Here is a 12,736-nt window from a genome sequence, read left to right on the forward strand (position 1 = left end):
TGGAATTGAGGGCAAAAGGGGCAAATGGATTGCTACCATATTAGAATATGATATTGAAATAAAACCTACAAAACTGATAAAAGGACAGGGATTGGCTAAACTCATGACAGAAACCAATTGTCAAGCCCTGGACATAAATGAACTGGATAACAAACAGGAGATGATGACTCCACAAATCAGCCAGGCCTTCTTAGACTCACCTTGGTATGCTAATGTAATTTATGTGTTACTAAACCTGCAGGCTCCTCCAGGGTTATCTAGAACAAAGAAAAGGTTTTTAAAGATGGAAGCTTCAAAGTTTTGTATTATAGACAATGATATTTTTTGGAAAAATCAAGAAGGAATTTTATTGAAATGTTTACTAAAAGAAGAAGCTGACAAGGCTCTCCAAGAATTTCATGTAGGAGACTGTGGTGGACACCTTTATTGGAAATCAAATGCAGACAAGATCCTGAGGGCTAGATTCTATTGGCCAACCTTGTTCGTTGATGTAAAGAAATTTGTCACCACTTGACATAAATGTCAAATTTTTGAAGGCAAGAGAAAACTATTACCTTGACCTCTTAAACCAATTTCCACTGAAAAACCCTTCCAACAATGGGGCCTCGACTTCATTGGAGAAATCCATCCTCCCTCCTCTAGCCAACACAAATGGATTCTCACTGCCACAGACTATTTCACCAAATGGATAGAGGCCATCCCCTCTAGACAAGCCAATGATATAGTGATCATAGGATTCCTAGAAACCAACATACTGTCTAGATTTGGCTGTTGTGATAAAATCATAACTGATAATGCTGCTGTCTTCAAATCAAAGAAAATGATCAGTTTTTGTAACAAGTACCACATTACCCTAGGCCATTCCACAACCTATTACCCTGAAGGGAATGGACTGGCTGAGTCTTCCAACAAGAGCCTCATTAATATCATTGAAAAATTATTGGAGGAGAACAAGAAAAATTGGAACAAGAAACTGACAAATGCATTATGGGCAGACAGACTTACCACCAAAAAATCCATTGGTACTAGTCCTTATGAGTTAGTTTATGGCATGGAGGTTGTATTCCCTTCATCATTAGGAGTTCCTGTAATGAAATTACTTCAAGAAGCTCAAGTGGAACCTAATAATATTCAAAGAAGGATAAATCAGACCATAAATCTACAATAGACCAAAGAGAAGGTGTACCAAAGATCCCAAGTGTTGCAGGAGAAGCTCAAGAAAATATTTGATAAAAGGACCAAGGCAGATGACTTCTACCTTGGAGACAAAGTGTTAAGATGGGATTCCAGAAGAGAGGATAAAGGGAAACATGGGAAATTTGACTTCTTATGGAAAGAACCTTATATTATCTATGCCTTACAAGGAAACAATACATATTATCTGAAAAACATGGATGGCACAAAAACAGAAGAAGGACCAGTTAATGGTTGGATGTTGAAACATTACTTTGATCCTATTTATTAATGTATCCTGATTATTAACATGTACATACTATATCCTTTGTACTGTCACAGTTTTGATTGGATAGTAACTTGTTGGAGTTGAAGCCTGAAGAGAAGGCCCTAAGCTTCAAAAGTGTCACTGTCATATATACAATAAAGCAACAAGCAGAAGAAGATTCCATAGTACAGTCAAAATCATTCAGAGGCCATCTGACTTGTTGTTCTTGACTTTCCACCAGGAAAATCCATCCCCAAGTGGAGCCAGTGTTATGCTCCTATACCAATAGGTGTCATATATCATGATTGACTTGATGAGCTATGTAATATGTTCATACCTTTCCTTGTTGCAAAGGTTTTCCATATTTTCAAAAAATCAAAAAAATTTAAAAAATGTAAAGAGGGTATACCCTAAAAGAAAAATCAAAGGGTAAAAAGAATAAGATGGTCAAAAAAGTGAACCCCACTAAAATAAAGACCAAGGAAAGTGTGCAAGCCTAAATGCCACTACTTGTTACTCTTGTATAATAAATAACCGTGTGCAGTTTGTTAACTTATGCCACAATTGATGGACAATCAAACAACTTAAGCTTGGCTAGTTCATATTTGAATTTTATGTTCTAGAGATAGAGAATAAAATCTGACCAAACTGTTTAATCTTGGCAGATGAGTAGATAGATAGAGTGAATAAAAGGAGCTCAACAGTTTAATCTGAGCCCTTGGATGTAATAAGGCTAGACTTAGATAGATATCTGCATGTAAAAGAAAAGAAAAATTTGATAAGGGTTTGCCAGTCTAAGTGCACCCAAATAAAGAAGAAAAAATGTTAGGTTGAAGTAGGTAGGGTAGGTAGATGATGTTACATAATTACATGTGATGAATGATGACTCTAAATGTGTTAATCTTTTACTTTCATCACAAGTACAAGGCATACATTACACTGAAATCATTTCAAAGCAAAGTAAGGTCAAATAATTAACTCCCCTTCTCATCTTTCCCTAAGTTTTCACTAATTTCCCCTAAGTACTAAGGCATTTGCTAAAATTAGAGGGGCTCAGAGCATTTCTCTGAATTCTGGAGGAACCAGACCCTCAGCGTAATAGTTTATAAAGCCTAAAGTACTTAAAACTATTCATAAGATCACTCATTCACCTTCATAATTCTTTTCCTAAGTAAAACCCTATTTTACTTAGGAAAATTGCAAATATTTCTCATATAAAACCTTTTTCACTCTAAAGCCTAAGTTTAACTACACATGTCAAATGTTTTTATACTTGACGCTTTTCATTTCATTGTCATATTAATTTTTAACTTATATTATATAAAATCCCTTATAATGTTTACCCTCTCCCGTATTATGTAAATATGAAAAAACCCTCAAATTCTATATATCCCGCCCCTAATTAAATATAATCATAAAGCTTTTATAATCAAGATTAATTAGTTAATCCATAACTAATTAACAACCCATAAATCCCCCACCACATCAATATGGGATTAATTAACCCTTATGGTTAATTAATAACCTTCCCCGACCTATCCCGCCACTCCCGATATGATTTAATTAACCCTTAATCATATTGGGTCTGCCTTATTAAACTTCCTCATATCACACCTTCCGTCAACCGTCTGATTAGGTCCTCCAGATCTGACGGCCTTTATGAATTTTGTGTGACCCTTTGTGACCGCGCGTTAGCGTGCGATCACAAAGCTGTTTTTGCACAGTAAGTCGCCACGCGTCAAAAAATCTGTGGAATCGCTGGCTCCCGGCTTATTACCACCCGTCCCCAAAAGCGGTGCGATATGAAACCGCTTACCATCTTCACGGATATGACAAAACTGTCATGTCACTCTCTGCTGACGTCACCCATCAGGAAACCAAAAAACCTTGCCAACCCTTGACTTTGTAAATAAAACAAGCAATGTCATTTTCATTGCTTCGTACTGTAAACCTGTGCTCCCATGCAAAATAATGTCGAGGTCAACAGTTCAAAGTTTTCAGCTGCCAACTTGCTCAAAACTTGCATCCGACATAGCCCAGAGCCTCTTAGGCACAACTAGTACCTGAATTTCACTGTTCATCCCCCGAACACAGGTATTTATCCAAACTCCCAATAAAACCCTGCAAGTTCTCATTTTCCACTGTAATTTGACAGAGAAGTTCCAAATTCATTACAATTCAGTCTTTCTTTTCATCATATAAGTTCCCAGACCCTCTGTTTTGCCCATTTTTTAAAGAAACCTAAATTCCATTTTTGAATCCACAAGAACTAGAAATGGAAATCCCTGTAGCTTTGAATGTTGCACCCATGAATGCTCCTCATAAGGATTTAGACTATTTGCCTCTTGCGGATAAAGACTTCCAGATAAAAGACTTAGCCACTGATAAAAATCACCTCAAAGTCTTTTGTCAAAGTAGAGATAACTACCTGAATGGCTTTGATGTCCTGGGACTATGGGAATCTAACCTTCCCATTTATTTTCTCCCCTCAGTCCATGTTTTCCCTGATATAATTCATCAATGCCAGGAAAATTATGACCCTAACGGCAGAGAAGTTATGTCTCCCAGCCAAACAATCCTCTTCCCGATAACCCGAGCCATACAATCCTCTTCCCAATAACTGCTGAATCCATCAATGAAATGTTGCAATTCCACCCCAGTCAAGCTCCCACTCCCATTTCCATGGGATATCTACTTGAGAAATCAACTCAATTATCCCAATCAAAACTCAATCGCATTTGGCAGACTTTCATGTTACAGAAACATCAGCCTAAGGGCCCACCTCCTTATCTGCAAACTTTCTTCACAGATATGTGAAGACTCATTGTTGATATGATATCTTTAATTATGGGATTCAACACTAGTGAGTTTGTTGATGAGATAACCCTAGTGTTGTTGTCAATTTTACTCCTGGATAGCCCCCTGCTGTTAAGTATGATTATGCCTCCTATATTGCTAATAAGATTCATGACCAGCTCTTGAGACTGGACAATGAAGGAGTTTTCAAGTATACCACCTCCATATATCATCTCATGCTATATTATCAGTCAGAAAATTTCCCTTTACGTGTCATGAAACTTGATACCAAAGGAAATCCAAGGTCTGTCATCTTTTGGAGTCCCATCTTCCATGCATCCTTAGATTCCCCTTACTCATATAATGAGTTCATTCATCAATTTGTTCATCCAACAACCACCTTATTGACAGGGATTTCCCCTCCCAGGATTAGTGGTGACATTAAAAGGATCCTACAGCTCTCAAAGCAATACAAAATAAGTGATTGGTACCTAAACAAGAACCATACAGAAATCATGATATATGGGTGTGAGCTCTACCCTTTCAAGTTACCAAAATACATTACAATGAGACTGTTTGCATTGGAATATTTCAGACAAATGATAAATTCAGACTTGGTCCATTTTTATAATGCCAAAAAGAAATCTCAACTCAGAATCGAAAATCAGTTAGGCCCTTTTGTCTGCAACACTAGGGAAGCATGGAGAGAAGTAGAGATAATTTTAGAAGATCACCTTAAATTACACAAGAGTTTTGGGTGGATGCCATATGATCCTAATAGCTTTATCTGTGATAGAAGAATGAAGCACAGGCTGTCACCATACATACACCATAAAATCCCAGAGATTGAACAATTTTCCAATATGGATGAATGGAGGGAGGGGACCCTAGTAGAAACTGATAGTGAACACGTCAATATAGAAAATGTTATGAGGAATTTTAAGAAAACACTTGACTAGGATTCTTTTGGGCAGGTATGATTTGAGTCTTCACAAAGGTCGGGGAATAGTGCTTCTACAACTGAAACCTCTCAACAGCATTCACAGGATACCAACACACCATTCACAGGAACATCCAAGGGAAAGGGGCCAGAGACTAGCACTCAGGCCACAGAGCAATCTACAATGTCTAAACAACCTGAAACTTCTAAGGAACAAGCCCAAATGCAAACTCCTCCAACTCAAAGCAATGTGGGAGAACCTCCAATCTTGCAGACTCCTCTGAATGAGGAAAAGAATAAAAAGAGAGACAGGGAAGTAGCTACCCCTGCCAGTGGACCCTCAGAGCAGCCTGGTGCTAAAAGGCATAGGCTAAATCCCCTTTCAGAGGAGGAATTTTTTGAAGAGACTACTGATAGTCAAAGGAAAGAAGGAGTAGATAGTCATCAAACTTTCCCAGTAGGTGGGACATCTACTAGCTCACAGAGACAAGAGCTGGAGAGACAACAAAGTGTAGAAGTATCATCTTTTAGGCCACCAGGAAAAGACACTTCAGATATCAAGAAGAAGTTTATAGAAATAAAAGCCAGAAATGATCCATTAAGGCTCCAGGTTTACAACCAATATTTGAAAATGGCTCCCACTAATCAAAACAGATTGATGTCAGCCTATGACATCAAGGAAGGTAAAATGATAATGAGTTATTTCAAACCTAAAGTGCAACAACCTCAATCAGCAACAGACTACCTCAAAACCAACTTTGAGGTCATGGCAAAGGACATCCATCCCTTGGACCAAATTGAGTTGCATAAACAGACAGGAGAAATGATCTATTCTACATTGACTGGTAAGGCCATGATGGCCCAAAGGCTGGAAAATTATTTGAATAATACCACTGCCTAATTACAGCTAGAGAAAGCCTCCTCGCAGGCTAAAGATAATAGAATAAAATATTTAGAAGAACTGATCATAGGGCTGGGTCATGATCCGAAAGATGTGAAGGCTGCAGAAGACTTAATAAAAAAGAAAGATGAAAATATTGCTGCCTTAAGGAAGCAGCTAAAGCCGCCTCCTTCAAGGCATCCACAAACTGCTGAGGTCATAAAGCAAAAGTCTGAAGAAGAGCTAATGGATTTAGTCTTAAAACTTAATGAAAGACTAAACGAGATTGAGCAAGAACTAGAAAAATAATTGAAGGACAAGCAGGGAGAGTCGACCTCTCAGCCTCCCAATGTGATACCAGTAGTCTCACTTGCAGTCCCTTCAACCCTTGGAAAAACTATGGAACCAAACATTCTAGCAGCCACAACAGAGGTGGTCACAGGTATAGCAACAACAGGAACAACACAGGAAAATACTTCAAATTTGAGCACAGAGGAGCTAATAAATCAATGGAAGAGATGACACTCCAAGTTTCAGAGCTGAAAAGGTAAAAGAATAATATGTTACCTTTGAACAGAGGTATGATCTCTCAAAGATAAATGTTGTAGAAAAGACAAGGGAAATTAAATGATTAGAAAAAAAGGTAAAATCATTAGAAAAAGACCTTACATTTGACAAGCCCTTGGCAGATATTAAAAAGATTCTTTGGGCCAACATCACTCAGTCAATAAATGATGTTTGGCCATCAATCCAAAATATTTTTGAACAAATTGATTTGGTAAAGGCAGCCCGAGAAGAGATTCAAAGGACAAGAGCAGAATTAGGAATGATGCTTGAGGAAGCCACCAGGCTCATAATTTTTTTTGAATAACAAGAATAAGTACCAGCTTGAAGAACTGGGCATTGAAGACAGAACAGGGACAATTCTGGAAGTGAAAAGGGTTTTAACTAAAAGGACTCTGATGCAAAATTTAGAAAGAAGATGCCATGACATGCAGGAAGAAATTAATGCATTTATAGAGAAATTTGGTATTTTGCATAGTAAAGGGTTGCCTAGTCCTTTAGTTATTAATGACAAATTAATGAGGCATATAGATTATGTGGAAAAATTGAATCAATATGCAGGCAACCAGGCAAGTTCATCAACAAGTGCATCAGCATCAAAAGCATTGCCTACAGGCAGAGTTCTCTATGACAACCTAGAGAACCTATTCTATGTCGAGCATGAAATAAAGCACATGTTTCCAATTCAGCGTACCTTTTTCAGGTACATCGAAACTTATGAGACCCTAAGAAAACTTCAAAAAAACAGAATACCACAACCAAAATGGTGGGAAGAAATGTTAGAAATTTTGTAATTTATCCTTGGTAAAAGGTAAATTTTGGTTATTTATTACAGTCGGTGATGGTAAAGAGGATAAACAGAGATCAGACAAGTAAAGAGTATGAGAGCAGGATAAAGTGTATCAGTAAAAAGATGAAAAGAAGAACAACTTGCACAATATTACATCAAAGACAACAGGATGCCAAATTATAGGACCTGACTCCAACACACTCTCAAGAATAGGGACAACAAACCATCAGTTTGCCTCTATCTGCTACCTACGAGACCATCTGTCTCTATTTTCATGTAACATATAGTTAGTCATCTCAGAATATATCTCACTTTGTTATGAGATATTTTATTGTAAAGTTTTTGTATAAATACTCCCTCATTTGGAGTATTGAGGGTGGATTCTTAGACATTGCTGTAAAACTGATTATTTTGGAATAAAGTGCTGTTGGACCAAATCTTGCATGGCTAGCTGGATGTAGAATTGATACAAAGGACTTTTCAGAGGATTCAAGTGCAATACATCAAGCAAATAAGTATCTTATAACCCTTGTGTTATTGTTTTCCTGTTTAAATATTTCAATTATGTTTCATATCTGAATATCAAAATTTAAAATAATAATTCAGAAAGTGCTTAAGTGCAATCTGTCTTCAATCGTTTTTACTCTAAATGTTTTCTTATAAACTAGCATAAGCAATGAATTCTTAATTGCTCCTGTTTCCATTTTGATTGTTTAGTAAAGAATTCTTAATTGCTCTTTATTGGTAATCATCCAAGTTCCCTCCCCTTAAAACATGATGAAGGATTCTTAATTTCCCTTCATCTCTTTTAAGTCCATTCCATATTTTAAAGTCTTTATTTGCTCCTTGTTTAGCTATCTTGCCCTGTGAAGCCATCCTTTATCGAGAAACCAAGTCCAGTTGAGCCATCTTCTTTGACTCCATTAGCCCACTGGCCTAAAATACTCAGTCCTACCCCTTTAATACTGAATTTCACCACCAAATACAATCAAAACCCAAGAGCTGTCATAACTAGCCTAATATCTTTCAAAACAAAGCTAAAACTTAAAGAGAGAGCCCTCTCTGGATACAAATTAGCTAGATTCTGTACCTAAAAGTTGGTTTGTGGTTTTCTCGGACCCCTTTCCCTCTTCTTACAACTTCTGGGAAAATCTAAGTGATAACACCTTTCAAGGTCGATTCCAATGGCAACATTTCTAGAGTCTACCAGTCAAGGTCTCCCCCCGGATGGTAATCCTGGTCATTTTCCTTCTTTTGGAAATGCTGGTGCTCCTTATATGGCAACGTTGTCCTTGCCTAGGTTAACCATTGGTGTTATAGACATTTTTGTTCCTTACAGCATGAAGCATGAAATGTCAATAATCTAAGGGATCCAAAGTCCCTAAACATGTTGTTCCTACCCCTAGAGGAACAAGGTCAGCAAACCACAGCACTAAATATCAGTTCTCCACCTGAAAAAACTCAAAAACAAGCTAATTCTGGATCATGTCAACTGCTCCACTGAGCATCTGCGCTGAATGTCAAACGCTCCACTGTGTACCTGCGCTGAATGTCAACTGCAAGGAAGGCTACCTGCGCTGGGCGAGTTGGGACAAGTGGCACAGTCATTCTTCAAGGTGTCAATGCCCAGGAAGCTTCCAAAATGACACTTGGATCAAGGAATTCGACTTGTGATGAGTAAGAGGGTCTAGATCTCCAAGTGGAAGCAAGAACCTCCAAGTGGACTCAAGAACTGAAGAATAACTGAAGTGGGAGAGGAAACTAGTCAGCTTCATGCCAGCTACAAGCTGACTCATCCTTTCTCCAAATCTCCCATATATAGAGCTCTCTCATGAGGTCTAAGGAGGCTGGAATCTTGTGAATGTAAGGAAGTGCTGTTGGTTTGAGTATAGAACTATTGGGTGATTTGCTTGAAGGAGGTGAAGAGGAGATTTCTTTCTGCTGGGAGGTGATGCTGGATTGGGCCTTTTATGGTTGTATCACTTCCTAAACTTTACTTCTTCTATTAATAAAGCATTTGAGGTTCTTCTATATGCATGTGTCTCAATGGTGTGTTGTTATACTTGCGTATTTGATTTATTCTAATCCTTGAATCAATTATGAATGTATGCTTCTTGTAGTTTCCCTCTTTTGTCATTTTGCAGGATCTTGGTGTAGCTGGGCCAGTGAAAGAGCAAGGAGCTGGGAGCAAGCAACAAAGAGAGAAGATTGGATCAATCATTAGCGGAAGACAACGGTTAGTGGATCTCTTTCTCCCCTCTCTTACATCTCATAAAGAAGTAATCTCGAATAGCTTTGCTTTGATTGTTGCTGAGGTACTATCACCCTTAGAGTGGGATAGGGTCATTCCGTATTGGATACTTTTCCCAACAACAAATTGGCGACTCCGCTGGGGATCGTATCTTGTTGGTTGTTTGTGTTTTTGCTATTCATTTCATAAACACAGGGAGTATCGAATCGAACTGCATTTGAATATTTCAAATGCAAAGTAGAGGGCAACTACTCTAGCTCACTTTCTGGGCAAGTTTATGATTTGAAGAGCTGATCCACAAGGACTCTAAATAGCTCTTAGTGATAGCTTTTCATCCTCTTTTTCATCCCTTAGTGTGTACTTGACTGATAGCTTCTGATTTGGCCAAAAACTGTGAATTTTTGAGCAATCTGTGACCCGGAAACTGAGAAAAACGAAAGTTTGTCTCTTCAGTGCAGGCACTGTGAAGGCAGTCTGCATTTCAGCGCAGTTCCCGAAGGGGCTACCTGCGCTGAAGGTCAAACTGCCAGTGTACTACCTGCGCTGAACCAGTTTTGCCTAGTGCTACTGGGGTTCCCTCCTGTTTATTGCGCTGTTTTCATTCTTGTTTTTGCAGCCAGTTACCAGTCAATGTACCTATCTGAAACCAACTTTCCTTGCCACTATTCCGCCTCGGTTGTATAAAGAAACTGTGTTTGTTCTTTGTGTATTTCTTATATCAGTTGCAGTTTCCCATAACGAAAAGTGAACTAGTCTTGCTGTGGCCTCTTAGATCTAGACCTGTGATAAGTGTCGTTTTGATCTTAAGAGTTAGTTTATTTGCTGTTCATAGCTGATTGAGCTTTTGCTTTTCGTCATATGGTTTGAATTTATATATTTCTAGTGTCGAAACAAGTAAATCTTAAGGTGTCTTTTGATTTTGGACAAGCTTGTTTTGCTTTCACTTGAAATTGAATTCGAAATTATACAACAACTTTCTTTTTGTATTACATCAACATTAAGAAAGAGAAAAGAAATACCTGCATTTTGCATTTTGCATCCGATAAGTTTGTATGTTGATTTAGGGAAAAGTGCATTAGTGTATGCTCTTTGATCTGTGTGAAAAGATGATATCTTTCTTTTCCCTCAGTAGTTAAGATTTTCATAAGTCGAAAAGATTGAAAAAGCTTGCTTCTCATCTTAGACTGCATTTAGGAATTTGTATCAAACATTTCGTGGTGAACCTTGAAAGGCAAACTTTAAAAAGATCAACTTAAAATATATTGAATGAACCTAACAACGCTTTGAAACATAATGCAAACACATAGAGGTCTAAGCTAGAGACGTGTTCCGGTGTCGTTAAACGTAGTGACTGTCGATCTCGATGAAGGTGGGTGATTCCTCCTGAGAGTCGGTGGCACTAATACGGACTTGTGCTCCCACGTACCGTCGCGTATATATTGGGAGACCCCTATAGGAACAAAGCCTTTATCCATAGGAAACCGTGTCGGCCGCCCTACTGATCGCAATGCAGTGAACACAACATTCACGAAGATCGACCACTCGTACCGTAAAACGTATTCTGTGGTTTTGCGAAAGGTTTGGCACACCCTCTGCCTAGATCTCCAGAGCAGTTTCTTTTGGCCTTTTTCAAACTCTATAACTGAAGAAGTCCATCCGAGCATTTGTCACTTCGGGCTCGTTAAAACATTGAAGGCGACTAGAGTCATCTTTAGCTTTTTCTCGACTCTTAAAAAGTGAAAAAGCAAGTTGTGTCTAAAAGCGTCTAATAAAATTCATTCAATTCGGAAACACAAATTTCCCCTTTTAATATTTTGGTTGATCGAGTAATCCGCAATCGTGGAAGAAAGTCAATTGAAACCTCGTCGTTCGCGGAGGCTTACGAGTCAACCTTCTTTGTCTCCGGAATAAAAAACAGTACGAACAAAGCGAACTCGTTTGACCGGTTCAAAATCTCCTATAAAAGTTAGAACAAGTGTTCCAACTGCATCTGAGGTTCCGCTTACTCCAAACATTTCTGGAAACCCTACGTCTATAGAAGAAGTTCAACAGCCACAGAAGGACAGTAATACTGATCCTAGTCTGGGGGCAAATACTTGTGTAACTGAACCAGTTCCATCTGTAACCGGTCCAGAGAGTTTTGTTCCTCAAACAACTGTCGCTGTCGAAGCAACCACTTCTTCGGCACCAGAAATATTTTACGGACTTGACGGTCTTCCTCTTCCACCGGGTTTGATTGCGATAGAGGAAATTGCAGAGGATCCACAAGCAAGTACTCCAACTCATTTTGGAGTCGGGGTCACTCTATTTCCTTCATCAGAAGTTAATCCACCACAAGTGGAAGTTTCTGTAGAATCGCTAGGCAATCTTTTGGATAGACTTAAGATGTCTGAACAACCGTCATCATCTAGGACTGTGTCAAATGACACAGCGACAGCAAAAGCTCCTGCCGTCACTCCGACAATGTTTGCCGGCATACCAGCTGTCCCAACTAGCTCACAACAGCTAGAAGGAGTCCACCAAGGGACTATTTCGACAGTATGGTCTGTTCCAGTTTGTTCATCCGGAGTAATACCCGGCAACTCTTATGTTGAAACTCGCCAAATTGATCCATTTGGAGGACAATCTGGGCAATCAATCCCCTTGAGTTCTGGATTGATACCGTATGGGGGGCAGTATGCCCTTTCATTACCCCCTCTGGGAGGGTACCCATACGTGAGTTCACAACAATGTTCAGGTTATACTGGAATTGCATCAAGTAGTTGGGTACCTATGCTACCTCAACAACCAAGGGTTGTATATTCTATGCAACAGTGTGTACCTATGACGAACATCCCAACCACACCGGCTATTGTAACAGTGTCACAAGTTCAAGCAATGCCTGTTGCATGTCAACCTCAGATATCTCAGGTTGTAATGCAACAACCCCTTGAACATGGGTCACAACCACAATCGCCAAATGGTGGGGCGACACAGGTCCAAACGGGTACAATTACCCCACACCTCGGTCCAACGGTTAGCATAGCACAACAGAACATGGCTTCACAACCATGGCTTGTGCAATACCAACAACC

The sequence above is a fragment of the Pinus tabuliformis genome, chromosome 3_2, assembly GCF_031772625.1.
Source record: "Pinus tabuliformis cultivar Carrire ecotype Pingquan chromosome 3_2, CPIR1, whole genome shotgun sequence".
Classification (NCBI taxonomy): Eukaryota; Viridiplantae; Streptophyta; class Pinopsida; order Pinales; family Pinaceae; genus Pinus; species Pinus tabuliformis.